Below are 14937 nucleotides of genomic sequence, written 5' to 3' on the forward strand. Positions count from 1 at the left end.
GGTAAATCAACAATTAGCTCTGTTTGAAAAGAGACAAGAGAGATAATTTTACTATGACTTGCACAGCTCTAGGTCTGTAGGAACCTCTTTGAAGTTTTGCCATTGTTTCCAGTGTGAATTTGTTTGATGTGCAGTGATGTCTTTTGCATTAGGTGATTTGTGTTTGATCATTTGGCACGGAGGTTTTTGCAAGTTCAGTTGCTACAAAATAAAAAATTACTACAGGATTTTCATTTTTCAGTCAACTATCCAGTAAATTTTGTGTTTCTAGTGTGAAGTTGATAGAAATGAGGAAGAGCTGGTTTTGTTTCTGGTAGTGCTTGGTTATCTCTTTCTGGTTAGTGTTTGTTAATAGTCAGCTTCTGTGCCGGGAAGAAGTAAATATTGTTGAGCACTAAGAGGATTTTGTGTTGCCCTTTCTTGAAAGAGGAACAAATTTTGTTCTGCCCTGAAAACACAGAAGAAAGCTAAAATTCTTATCATCCCTGGACATTGACTTTTTCATGGATCAGCAAGGGAAGTGGCCTTCATGATGGCTTTACCATCCTGCTCCATCTAGTGGAACACTTAATTCTACATCATGGGCTGTTGAGCCAAAAATAAACCTTGAACATTGCTGACAAATTAGATTTTTTTTTTTCTGGGGGAAAAAAAAAAAGATATTACAGTCTTGCAGAAGGAGCTTTCTAATTGTTAATTTTGGTAGTTCTTGTCCTTTCTGGCATTTTTGACCATGCAGTGGTATTGTTTTTAATAGCAGAAAATGCATAGTAGGAGACTTTTTAGTGGCAAAATGTTGGCTTGGAGGATAACATCACTTTGAAGTGCTGAATTTGTTCTTATCATATTAAATTAAATTAAAAAAGGGACCTGACAAAAATTATTTCCTATAAAATCTGACTTGATTGATACCTCGAAATAACCCTGGTGAGCACCCACCAACAAAAATGTAGCAAAGGCAAAATATAAAATGTGGCTGAGATTCATCAAGTAAGGACTGTTGTAATTTGAATGTGCAAGCTGCTGTTAGAGCTAATAGAACTTGAAAAAGAAAGTTGAGCAAACTGTTGGGCTCGTCAGCTTTTTCAGAGAGCAGTTTTGGGTTCTGAACACTATTCCCTTTTGAAGTCCCCATTTAAAACAAGAAAGGCATACGGGAAATGGGAGATGGAAAAGTGACTTTTCTCTTTCAAGATCAATCCAGTTCCAAAAATCCCTTCTTGCTCTTGAAAGTTGAATAAATTCTTAAATATTAATGGATTCTTTGTTCAGTGAATTGCTTTAAAATTCTAAACGTTTCTTGTTCACAAAAATGACTTCTCAGAGTTGTTTGTAAAAAAATTTAATTTTTTCAACTGTCATTCTTTGAAGTGTGAATTGCTTAGCGTAAAGTTTGTCTTGGTATGGGCTCATTTAACATTCTGCAGTTTTTAAAAATGAACAATTTTTTCACTGTTGTAAGTGACACAGTTTATATATAGGAGGCTTTGCAAGGAGATTCTGCCAAGTGTTTAAAAATCAATTTTGCCTGTCTTTTAGCAGGGAACAGCGAGGAGCGTGTGTCTTACAGGGCCTTGTTTGTCTTTCAGAAATGTCAGTATCGGAATAAAATTTGTTTCTGTTTCTGCCCCACCTGCATGAAATGTGTGCAGAGCTTGGGGGATCCCGGAGAGCTCAGGGGCTGGTCTGTCCTCAGGGAGGGGGCACATCCCAGGGCTCGTGTGGCAACTGTTCCAGGCAGCCTCCTGCCTGCTGTGCTTTGGGAACTGGCACGAGTCCTTTCCCTCCTATTTCCTTCTTTCTCAGTGGGATGAGGGTGGCACTAAGGTACAGGGAAGGCCATGAGGACTTACCTCGTTCCCTTCTGTCTGTCATTGCTGCTTTCCCAATTCTGCTTTTCATGGATAGAAGCTGATTCTCCACGGGGACAGTTAAGCTGTAGTCCAAGAGAAAGTCTTTTCAAAGTTCAGGGCTCGATGGCACAGCTGCAGGAGGCGTCTGGAAAAGAAAGATGTTCAGGAGATGGTGGCTTAAACATCTGCAGAGTTTGTGCTGAGGAGAGAAGGGAACTTTCTGGTGGGTCAGGAGCTCTCCTGGATGGACAGAGCACAAGGGCAAAGACACTTTTTGCTGCATGTTCATTCCCAAGAAAGTGGGAACAAATATTCTCAGCCTAATTTGTTGTATCTCCCTAACTTAAACGTAGGTGTTCAGAGTCTGGAAATGGTATTTGTCACCTGTTGCTGAGCAGTAACTTTAAATACTGCAGTGCTTTCTGCTGAATCACTACAACTCTGTGTCTCCCCATAAGAAGTGACCATTAATACACACTTTTCATTGCTCTGCCGAGTTCTTGGTTGTGTTGGGTCAGAAGAGACCAAAAGCTACAGGTACCTTCCCATTTCCCTGCAGTTGGGATCTTTGAAGGTGTGAAGCTGGAAGGCCTGGCCAGTAACCTCATCTGCTGGAGAGCCCTTCTGGTATCCTGCCCTTTATCCTCAAGCTCCCTGGCTAAATGAAAATGTCACTTTGGAATAACCCTGTTCATTTTGAAAGAGTAGCTGCCTCTGCTCATCATGAGCTTTACTGTACTTCCTGTCGAGGCATATTTGACAGTCTCGAGAGGCAGGGAAAGGAAAGGCAGCTTGTTTCCCTTTTCTGAACTGGACTTACCAAGTAATTAGTTTCATTTCTGCTTTTAGAACAATGTGGTCTGTGAGGTTGTCCGCAGTTTGTCTCTGAGAGGAATGTATTCTGTGAGGAGGGAGCATTATCTATGAGGAGGGCAAATTTCATTGCTCTTGCATCTCGCAGGGATTTACAGAGGAGAAGGAGTGTTCCTGCTGAAGCTGCCATGTGATCCTGCTCTTGGCTAATAATAAACAGAAGAACACAGAAGTGTCTAGAATACAGAAAATCTCAAACGATGTTAAATTATTTACCATCGTTCATATTTCTTCCCTAAAGGCAGAGGATTACATTTTATTTAAAATTATTATTAATGTCAAAAATATAGGAGCCATTTCCACTGTGACGTGCCAAGACCTGTTTGACAAATCTGTGCCTTCTGTCAAATACGAACAGACGTGATCTCTTTGAAGTGCTGTTGTTGCTAATACTTCTAGCTCAGGTTTCATTTGAGGAGCTCTGGTCTTAAAAGACTCACAAATACACAGCAGAGTAGTCAGAGTAAGAAGGATCTTTCCCTCAAACAGGCATGTGCTGTTTGTGGCATGAGGACATGAAGGATTGACACCGTGCTGGAAGGTCTGACCCAAAGTATGAGGATGGCCTGAAGAAACTTGCTTTGATGTCAGTAGCAAATAAAAAGCAAAGCCTGGGTACATGAGCCTTCTCCTGCTTTTCCTAGAGTTGCTAATATTAGGCTGTGCCCACAGATCCTTAAATTTTTGCTTTAGTAGCCTTGGCTATTAATTTGAATTTGTACTTTATTTTACGCTGTGCTTTCTCTGCGTACGTATCTCCTCGCTGGCGCTTCCTGGTTTTGGCTGGGGTGGAAAAGGAAATAATGTGAGAGACAGTCTTTGCAACCCATTTCACACCCTCTGATATCAGGAAGGGCTGGAAGTAGCATGAGAGAGCCCATTCTCACGCTATTTCCTGCCGCCAGCTCTTCTCCTGCTGCTGCCATTTCGGGAAGGAGAAGGCGCGGGGAGGCGGCTGCTCGAGGTGCGGAGTCGCGGTTCTCCAACTTCAGCACCAGCAGAGCCTCTCTGGTACCTTGAAACTCTGCCAGGCTGCTCCAGAAGGGTTTTATGAGAAGTATTTTTTAAGATGTTTGTTTTTAAAATACTTATCAAAGAAAGGAGGGGAGTGCAGCTATTAACCGACTGCTGTGCGGGGCTGCTGAAGGATCAGCGCATGTGGACACGCTGGTTTTTTAATTTCTAACGTGTTATGAGTTGTAAATTCTTTATATTTTTATTAAGATTTATGGTGTGTTTTATTTCTGGATTTGCAGACTTGCAGAGAGCAATTAAGAGCCCCGATCTGAGCACTTAATGATTTTCTTCCATGTTGATTTCACTTCGTGACAAAGTTCCCTTCATGGAACATGTAGTAAAGTGTGTTTGCTCAAAGTCTCACCTTTTTAAATAGTGGCTGATTTATCAGGGGTACTACTGTTAGTCTAGTTTCTTATTCATATTATTTATTACTTTTTTTTCCCTTTACTTTCTTTCCACTGGATATGATTTTGACAAGAGTGGTTTCTCTTGTCTGCTGCAGCTCTGCAAGCCATGTCTGCATGCTCACATTCAACAGGACAGGAATTTCCCTGGCCTTTATTCCTGGCATACATGAGCTTCTTACGGACAGTAACAATTATACTGTTAAACATTCCCCTGAGGAAGAATAATAGTCATGTCCCCTTTTGCTGATCTAAAGCTGATGAGCTTGTCTACTGCTGTGTGAATTCCTTGGCAAGCCAGGGAGTAGACCCACATCATCTAACTTCTAATTCTTGGTCTCGATTATAAAACCCACCTTACTTTATTCCAGAGTGCTTAGAGAGAACTGAATTAGGGTCTTCTCCCTGCTCATCTTCAGCCTGAGGGAATATTGAAGATCATATTTTAAACAAGGTTAAATTTCAATTAAAAAAAGAAGAATACAACCCAGGTTATACTTCTTCTGCAATCCAGTGGGGTATTAGGTACAGAAATAGGTTGCTGTAGATGATTGGAAGCACAGTAGCTCCTGTCTTTTTGTGACTTCAGTGAAGTCACTACTAACAACATGAGTCCAAATATATAGTAGCTGAATTATAGCCAACTTCTCCATGTGTGTGCCCTTTCTTGCTGACTGTCAATAGCAGGGATGTGCCTGCTGGCAAGTGCTCTGAAAACCAGATTACCTAAATTTAGCCAGTAAATGGATTATGAATCCAACACATGTTCCCACTCTTGTCACAGCTAATCATAAATTCATAATTTCAAGCTATGCTCAACCCCAGATAAACTTCTCTGTCTTCAAAGTAAATTACATCCTAGCATGAAGCAAGACAAAACAAAAGGTGTCCTGGAACAGGTTGAGCGTTACGAATTAGGTGCTCCAGTAAGGAAAATACAAAGGTGATTGCCATGATGGCCAGAAGACCTTTGCAAGTCCAAAATGTGAATAACTGAAGTCATACCACAGGTTTTTGGTGATGCCCACTGCATTGCTCTGAGTCACTGTGAAGGGGTTTAGCTGTTTGCTCCGAGAACCCGATTCTGCCTCCACCTTCACTCACTCTGACACTTGTAGCCCCACGGGCCCATTGCCTTCATTCATGTACTGCTTTTATTTCTCCTTTGTTCCACACATCTGTTCATGTGCCAGTTCCTTTCTGGCCTTTGGCTGCAGATGCAACTTCCTTTCCCTGTCTAGTTGTAAATACTGGAGTTTTGCCTTCAGCTCGAGGCTGGGCTGACCTGATTGAGGAGCATAAAAAAGCTGGGTTGGAACTTCTTCCCCAATTTCCTGACCCAATTCTGCATCCAAACACTCAGACTTTGCCTTTTAGTTTAAAAACATCTCTTGCTAGTGCCTGCAAGAGTTAAGGGTAAACCCTGGTGTTCATTTGGTGCCTGATTCAGTGAAAAGGGATCTTCATTTCTCAGTGTTACATTTGGTTTCATGTGCAAATGGAGCATTTGCTCACACAACAGCTATTTCTTTGTTTCAGTAACATTGATAGGCACAACATTTGCTCAGGTTAGGCGTGCACTGGATCAAGAGTATTTTCCAAAATTTGGCATAAATTGTAACATTTTATTTAAATAAAATTTACCCATAAAATAGTATTTTTTCCTGAGATCATAAGCAGACACCCACATGATTTGGTCAGTAGATTGCTGTGCTCCTCTAACAGAGAAGTTTCATTTTGAATGTCAGAAGAAGATCAGGAGAGTGTCAGGAAGGCAGTGTTTGATAACAGACATATTGACATTTTAGGTAGAAGAAAATACTGTGTGGAGTCTAATGTGTAGTTTGCTCAGGATGTATCTCCACTGATACTTTCTTTTAGTAGTCTGCTTTGAAACCAAAGTTTACCAAAGAATGTGAATGTATAACTACTGCTGTCTGAACCTAAGAATGATGCATATTCAGAAGATAATTCTGTACTAAAAGTATTTGGCTACAGTCCAGAATTCTGCAGACAAAGTTCTTCAGCCCAATTTCTTGATGGGTGGCCTATACTCATAATGTTAATTAACAGAGTTAAAAATAATTCAGTGAAGAGAAGAACAGATTCCTTGTTACTACTGGTAAAAATGGCAACATGTTGTTTGAAAAAGAATATTATGCCTGCATCACCAAATGATTTTAAACATACAGATATAAGGCAAAAATGTGCAGAATCCCTGAGATTTCTATTTCAAAAGAGAAAATAAAATAATCCTGAGCTTTTTTTTTAAAGCAAATATCGGACGCATATTTTTGTAATTGCTTTCAAGTCTGTTTGGTTCAGTGGTGTCTGGATTTCTTAGTCAACATATTTCTGATACCTGTTCAGGCTTCTGCTTTGTTTTTTGTGGCTCTGTTCTCTGCAAACCTAGAAATGCAAATGCAGTGGAATTTTTTTTGTGGGTGAAGGGAAAGAGTTGAAATGTAAGGAGATGGAATATAAGCCAAAACCTTCTGTTAATTAAACTCTTACTAATTTCTGCATTTTAATGGCAACAGGTTCCTCATTCCTTCCCACTGTTTTCTTTTCCCGCCCTCAAAAGTTTTTGTTGTGGCATTAAGTAATAGTGTGAGAGAATATGCAAGAAATGTATGAAAAAACATCTTTTACCCACTGAGGGGTTTGGAGGAGACGCTGTGAATATTATATTGGTCTCTTGCTCTGTTGATAGGTACGAGTTTGTAATAGAATGGGAATTAGTGAACAACACTGGCTCTGCACATAACTGGGTATTTGTATACAGATTTATGCCTAAAGCTAAACTTACCTGGGGTTTGTGTTGCAAAACAGGGAGAGAGTTGCCACCCTGAAAAGTAGTGTTACCAACTTCTAATCAAGGAGTTGTGTAGGGTTGACTTTTGTTGATTATTTTGCTTGATGATTTGTTAAGTTTTGAAACGTCATAAATAATTGTCCATCTAATTAAAATGACCAATATTTGTCAAACAACTAATATATTAGTAAACAAGATGTCTTGTGCAGTCACAGCCCTGACTCAGTGTGCAATCCATTTTGAGAAATTCATCACGGTTGTTACAGACTTGACACAAAATAATTTATTCAAGAAATTAGTGTGTTGCATTGTTACATACAAACATTAAATGTAGCTACTCCCATAGTATTCCCACACAATTTTATTTTTCTTTCGTGATTGTAAAGATTAAAAGAAAATTCAAGAGCCTGGATGCACCCTTACAGGAACTCTCCTCCTGTGAGTTAATTCATTAACAACAGGTTTCACAAGCATCGATGATTGTGTGGATTCCTTGGGGTTCTGCTGAGCAGCCTTTCATCCTTCCAGCGATGCCTCACATTCCTGGAGCGAGGGGATCTCACACTGTAGTAAACACTGGCTTGGGCTCCTCTTGCAAAGCTCATGAACAGACCATTGGTGCATTTACTGCAGGACAGGCCCAGTGCTGGAGGAGGTTTGACACGTGCAGAAAGTCAGACAAGTGGCAAAGCTATGTAAGTGCTGAAAGCTCAGGATTCTCAGGTTTGCCTTTGCTATGTGTGGATCTTGCAATGATATTGCTCTTTTTTTCTATATTTTTATTTTCTCTAGGCCCAGAATATACCTTTTTAATGGTAGGAAAAATGCAAATCCAGCCTAAAAATAACTCTGTTTGCTGCAGGTGAGACTTCTGTAATGGCATCGCTCAAAACACACATTTCTAGAAAATCAGAATGAGTAAAATAGTAGATTATTGTGTACAGAGTAATCCTTCAGTCCTCTGGTTTTTGTGAAGACAGGTAGTGGTCAGTCTGAACTGGGAATGAATGAATGAATTGGGCCAGAGTGAATTAGGGTGAGAAGTTAAATAAGAGGAGGAATTGTGTCTGTGTAAACTCTGTGAGGTTGCCATGTGCCCAGGGTGTACTAGACAGTTGTATTTATTCAAGTTTTACTCATTAATATAAAAAGTGTGCTCGGTTTTACTATAAAATTCCCATAACCTTATTAAAAAACAGAGCAAACAACATCTTGAATTGTGAGTATCAGCTTTAATGGTGTAAAAGTCTTGGATTTTACTGTAGCGATGAAAAACCATAGCTGTCAAGTGGTGAGAATCAATCGAAGCAACTGTTAAAACTCTTATTGGTTCCTGAGAATTAATTTTCACTCACCCTTCCTTCCCATGCTCATGCAACGTCCCTTTGTTCAGAGAAAGCCCTGAACAAGGGTTGTTTTGAGCTGTGGTTGGAACAAACAATTCAATATGAGACAGAAACAAGCGGAATAAAAGACTTCCACAGAGGCTGGAGCAGCCTTGCCCAGGAATCCCTCCTGCAGGAGGAAGATCTGCAGGCACAAAATACAGAGCAAGCTATAAATAAACACTTGAGGAAACAAGAAGGAGCGTGGCATTGATTGCATCATTTTTGCATGGCCTGTGTAAGGCCGGAGCAACGTTCCTGGGTGGATTTGGTGGTAGAAGTGCCAGGATAGCTGATGTGGGGTGCAGTGCTGGTGCATGAGGGGATCTTGAGAGGGAAGACCCCTTGAGTCTGTCTGGCTGCTGCTGTGGGAGGCACATAAAATGCTGCTGCAGCAGGAAAGGGCTGGTGGAACGATGTGCTTCCCATGTGCTCCCAACGTGGAGCAGGTGTGACTGGTGTTTTTAGGATTTTGCAGTTTACTCACCTTGGTGGGTGTGTAGCTGCTGGAACTTTTTGCCTGACCTTGGGAGCTGCTGGTTCTGGTGTTCACAGAAGGATCAGCAAGCACAACAGCTTTTGTAGCACAGTTGGTGGTTGTTTTTTACGAGAGCTGTTATCGCTCGGGCTGTTCTGCTGCAGAAAAGGAACATCTCAGGATTGGAGGGTGACAATTAGAGGAATACTTTTATCAAACTGGGGGCCTCTGGTGGTCTAGTGGTTAGGGTGCAGGACTCTCACCGCTGCGACCCGGGTTTGATTCCCGGCCCCCCGGGCAGATGGAGCTCGTCAGCCCTGTGTGGCAATCCATCTAAGAGAAGGTCACTCTAAACAAACCTACGTCCTGGGGACCTCACTGCCACTGTCCAAGTTTGCTTGGCCCCGGCAGATGAACCTCAGGATTAAAGGGTGGGCTCAGTTCAGCGCACGCTGTGTCTCACCTAAAAAATCCACTGCGCAGGCTCGAAGGGTTAATGACCTTTCCCAAATCTTCGCTCGCGAAGACTGGCCATTATTATTTATCAAACTGAGACCTAAAAGGATACTATAAAACCTCATTAAAGACTTGCTTTTTAAAAAGGAATTAAAACCCACAGTATTCCAAAAGATAGAAGGCAACAGAAAATTCCTGATACAAGGATCAAATGAGGCCAGTACATTTGCTGGTACAGTGTGAAAGTGCCAGGTTCGATTCCCAATTATTCCCTGGGCTGAAACACTGCAGATACATCACTGCCTGTCCCAGGGAGAGGGAGCACTCAGTGCTGACTTGCTCGTTCTCTCCCTCATTTTCCTCCTCTGGGAACTCCTCTGTTCCATGATCCACCAAAGCCTTTCCTTCACTGGGGACCTCAATTTAAATTTCTTTTGTCTGGTGCTTGCCTGCATTCACAGGTATTGCTGAAGTTACTGGTTTTGAGAGACCCCTGACAAAGATGTCTGCAGTACATTTGGTACAGATTTACCAGCAGGCTCAAAAGTTTATTGAGACCATGTGCTTGCATGCAGAGAACATGGTCATAAAATCCCGACTATAGGAAGGGCAGGCTGAAAATTAAAAAATAGATTAAGCTCATATTAGGTGAAGAAGTTCTCAAACTGATGCTGAGCTTAAGTAATCTTTAAGTACTTTTTATAGTATGTGATTAGTTCTAAATAAACTGGAAGAAATTGCTGGCAAATTTTACATGTGATTAAGAATAATTTTGTAGCAGGATGTGGTTGATAAGTTTTGTGATTTGAAACACCATTTTTAACTGATTACTTTGTAGTATATTATACACTGATTTTGTATCTGAAACGTGTTAGAATTATATTTAACTGTGTTAACTGTGTTTGTATTGTAGTACACTAATTAAGTCTCCGAGAAGGGTTTGCACCATCAAAGCTGAATTGCAGTGTGTTCATTACACAAGTGAGGGGTTTCAGTGTCTGGGTGATAATTTACACTCGAAACGTGTTGGCTGCCCAGCAAAATTTCCTGTGAAGTGCCTTGGGTACTCCACAAGGTTTCCCTCCCCCCACCAGAGGGTTCATGTAAGCTGCAGCCCAAGGAAAAGCTAGAAGAGGGCTATTTTTAGGAAAGCTGCTGCAGCTGGGGGAGGGAAGGAGCCTTGGGTCCTAGAGGAGGGTCTGGAGGAGTGTGGTGCTGGCAGGACCCACATCCAGTCCAGGTCAGGTGGCCAAGTCCTGCTGTGGGATCTTGACTAAGATTTGTGTTTTTACAAAAAATAAAAAATAAAATCCTTCTGAAGCCTAAGTAATATATATAAATAAACGAAAATAGCAGTGTACATGCAAAATCCCCGTGATGTGTTAGTTTGCCCTTTTTGATTGTTCATTTATTGTTTTGATTGTTCAGTTACTGTTATTAATGTTTGTAATACTTGCTAAGTTGCTCAGTACCACACTGTCCACCACTTCTGTTGCTAAGGCATCTCAGAGGGATTTTAATTATTTATAGTATAAAATATCAGGGACCGTGTTGCATCTTGAAGCTTCATATCTGGCAAGGCAATTTCCTTACATAGTTTCTTGAAGAGTGTGGCTGTTCTCTGGATATTCTTACATCAGATTGAGTCTCATGAGTGAGCCAGTGTTGCTCAAGTCTCCAGGTTGTTGTTTTATTTTGGTCTTTTCATTAGCTCTGCCTATCAGTACGTGTGCCATGAAGAACAGATTTTGCAGTTAAGGTGTACAGTCTCCTTTCTTTTGCCTCAGAGTGGCTTCTTGTTTCTTCTGGAGGACTCGCTGTTCCCCTCTGTTCCACAGAGCTGAACTGCTTTAGGAGACACACATTTTGTTATCAAAGGCCAGACTTGGGTGAAACATAGTTTCCCCATTTGTAAACTGCTGTCTTGATATATTTCTTATTCAAGAAAAATATGAAAGCTCACATCTGCAAAAACCACTGGATGATTTTGGATAGTGTGAGGTTTTAAATGAAATCAGATGAGTGAAGGGTGATCAATCTTTCGTGGTACTAATGCCAAGAAGTATTGCAATGTCATCAAGCATCTTGACATGATGAAGTGGTTTGGTAGAAGGAGTGAGAGGATGGATTTAGAGATCTGGTTTAGCAGCATAGATGATATATTCCCCAAATGGGCATTCCAGACTCTAGGATCTTGGCATGTCACATGAAAATGTAATTGTTAGTGTGTTAGTGTATTTTCAATGCTAACTCTAATTCTCTACCCCTGTTGTTCAAAGTTTTTTCAGAAATCCGGTGTATAGTACACAGGAGTGTGGAGTGTGAGGTTACAAGTAAAATGGACTCATTGGTGTCACAGTGTGTTATCAAGGGAACCAGTATTTAAAATGTCTAGTTTTAAAGAGCTATTTGGAGAAGATGTCAGATTAAAAGTCGCTTTATTGTGATTTATGTAGCTGTTTCATTGAAGTGGCAAATATCAGAACTCCTCTGTGCTCTTTCAGAGCTCTTGGCTAGGTAGGAGCCTTGACCCTTCTCCATTGCCTCTGGAGTACTTCCCTGTCCACCTCTCTTCCACAGAGCTGAACTACTCTAGGGTCCAAGCAGTGTGTTCTCCTCTATGGTTTTCACCAGCTCTCTTCAGACATTTTGTGCTGCATTTCTATTTTCCTCCACAGTCTCCTCTCCGAGCACGTTGTGGATTGTGCAGCTGCACAGAGACATTCCCAGCGCATGAGGAGGGTGACTGGGGATCAGGCAGGGAAAAACAGGGCAAGGCAGGACTGGACAGGACAGGTCAAAGCAGAACCGCTCTCATTAAACTAAAAAAAACCCCAACCAAACCCCAAGCTTGGCCCTCCACCAATTTTTAGGATCAGAAAGGTGTTGAGCCATTTCCCAGTTTCAATCTGATTGGAGCCGAGCCTCAGCAGACGCTTGGGAAGCTGTAGCTCCACTGCTGCTTAATTGCTTCTTGTTTTGAAGGATAATTAGGAACTTTATTTAAAAATAGTAACTTTAGTGTTCAGTCCATTAAATTTGTCACCAAGATAATTTCATTAGACTCCCAGCTGTTTTCTTATTGGAATTGTGAACTAAAAATAGGTAGGATTTCTGCTGTTGTGTGCAGAGGCTGGTACCTCCATTTCAGCTCTGACTTTCCCTAATGATGTGAAATGTGTTTATTTCCCTCAGAGCTTTCTTCTGGGCTGAATTTAAGAAGGTCCTGCTAATTATGCCAAAATTGTGTACTGCGGTTTTCTGATAAAGTCACGTGGCTGTGAAGAATATGAAACCGATTTCCCTCAAGACAAGTCTTACAAATGAAAGATTGATGCCACACCCAGTACATTTTTCTTTTTCACCAGTCTGTAAGAGATGTTTGCAATAGTTCAACAAATACCTTTTAAAAACAAACAGACACTAATGAACACAGGTTTGTTACTATTATTATGAGGGGTGTGATTTACCCTCTCAGCTCAGTTCTCATGAGCAGTCCCTTTGTTGTGCATAATTGAAATCACAGTGTAGATTGTGAGATAATGTGACAATTACCGTGTTTATATTGTATGAAACACGGGTTTTTTTGAAACAAACCTCTGTAATTACCAGAATCTGTACAAGCATATGCTGCTTTATGCATATGAGGTTTACAGGACAAATCAGGTTGTACTATCCAGATTTAAATAGCGTCTCTTTTAAACTCTGAACTGTTTCACATTTATTTCTGACACCCACACCACGAAGCATTATGGTGGATTAATGCTGGACATGAAGAAAACTGAAACAGATTTTTCTCTGCAGAGTTAGACTGTGTAAATGTATGGTGGTCTCCCTTAGAAATCAGTAGTTACAGGATCACACCAGATGGGTAGGGTTGGACGGGAGCACTGAGGCCATCCAGTCCCACCTCCTTGATCAAGCAGAGTCCCCTCAAGCACCTTACTCAGGTTTGTGTCCAGACAGCTCTTTAAAAAGTTGCATTTTTGAGTTGTGATGTTAGTCAAAGATTTTTTTTTTCCCTTGGGATACCTTTTAACTGTAACTCCAGTAAGTATCTGCAGTTCATACTGATAAAAATGAATGTAGGTAACAGGAGGAAGTTCTACTGCAGAGCAGTGTGGGGCTTGTGGGGTTTTTTTAAATGCTTGGTGTTCGGAGCCACAATCAAGAAAGTCAGTGACCTTAATATAAATTATATAGACCTTTAGGGGGTTTTTTTGTTCCCTATTCTGTTGTCTTTAGGCAAAGAAACAGAAAATCGTAAGATGTGCTAGTAAAACATAGATCTCTCCTGTGGAAGTGAGTTCATTCAAAGGAGGGGAATTTTCTCCTTTAATTAAAATGAAAGCTATGCTTATCTGCAGAAGTGCTCTAGTGATGTTCCCTTAAAACCTGTGTTTAGCCGCAGTGTGTAATTCTGGCACGGTTTATTAGCGTCTCAGATCTTTTTTAATTTTCTCCTCTGCTTGTTGGCAGTCTGTTCCTTGGACTTCCTGTGCGTGTGCATTTCTACAAAGCAGATAAGTGCAGTTTTACAAGCTGAAGCTGAACGTGGGTGGGATGGTGTGAGGGAAGGGTGCTGTTTTGAAAGCTCTGCACCTGTCACTAGTTTTGAGCATCACAATCCATACAGGGCAGCCAGTGTGTGCAAGATGCTGCAGAAATCTCTTAGGCAGCAAAACGCAGAAGAAAAGCGGGAATGGCTATATTTAGTAGTCGCATATTATTAACTTCTGTGTAATGTATCAGTTGCTGTGCTCAGACACCCTTTTTTGTGGTGAGTCTAATAATTTGCCACTGAGTAGAGGAAGTGGAGTTAAAATGCTGTCGTGTGATAAAAGCTGTTTCACATATGGTTATGGTGTTTATAGACTGTGTATGTATAAATAAGCACCTGCTATGGTGTAGGTAATGTAGGAACACACCTCCCTTTCAGCACAACCATTGAGTCTTCTCTCCAGACTTTCTCCCCGTGTGACCCATCTGATCTGAGTCTCTCCCACCTTGCAACCTTTGCTGCTGTTCTAAGTGTAAACCACGATCCGGAAGCTCTAATTATAGTAATGCAGAACCAGTGGAAATCCTGGAATTGTCCTCAGCACTCTTAAATTGCAGAGTTACCAGTTGCAGGTATCAGAGCAATAGGTGAGCCAGCCCAGGACTGTTCCCCTGGAGCTGCCTCGTGCCTCTGCTTCCGAGCACAGCTTTGAGTTGCACATTTATTTCCAGATCTCTGGGCTGTGAATATCAGATGGCCACAAAGTTTCAGGTACGTATTTGAACCAGGACTGCAACTCTGAAGGGTGCTGTTCATCATTTAGTGCTTCCTTAGAGTCAGGTGTCATAAGAGGGTTGCTGGGTTTATGTCTTTGTGCAGAATAACAGACTTGGATATTGGGCAGCCAAAAGCCCGGCTGGGTTCATAACCCCTGAAGGAGTGTTGATGTGGGAATATGGACAACATTTGGGGAAGGGAAATATCATCTCAGACCCCTTCTTATCTTTCCCAGTGCAGCAATTATACCCATGATTTTTAGTGTCTGTTTTAGTTCAGTTCTTCTCCTGAGACTGTTTAAATGTTTCTTTCATGTAGAAGAGGAAATCTGTAATCTGTTAATGAATAATTCAGGTTTAGGGTTTCAGCCATTTA

The 14937-nt window shown here is 41.2% G+C and overlaps 1 protein-coding gene across 2 annotated transcripts in view; it reads left to right on the forward strand.

The window, feature by feature from the left end:
* Positions 1–14937, forward strand: part of LOC108497553 (guanine nucleotide-binding protein G(s) subunit alpha) — a 52612-nt gene that overhangs the window by 15691 nt on the left and 21984 nt on the right. Inside the window, exon 1 of one of the 2 annotated variants that reach the window (XM_017815254.1) lies at positions 10707–10711. The exons of the other annotated variant lie outside the window; for it this stretch is intronic. The gene's annotated coding sequence lies outside the window, so the exon portion shown is untranslated. Of the gene's footprint in view, positions 1–10706; positions 10712–14937 lie in introns of those variants that run through there. 2 annotated transcript variants of the gene reach the window in all.

This window comes from Lepidothrix coronata, unplaced genomic scaffold (assembly GCF_001604755.1).
Source record: "Lepidothrix coronata isolate B3197 unplaced genomic scaffold, Lepidothrix_coronata-1.0 Scaffold49, whole genome shotgun sequence".
NCBI lineage: Eukaryota > Metazoa > Chordata > Aves > Passeriformes > Pipridae > Lepidothrix > Lepidothrix coronata.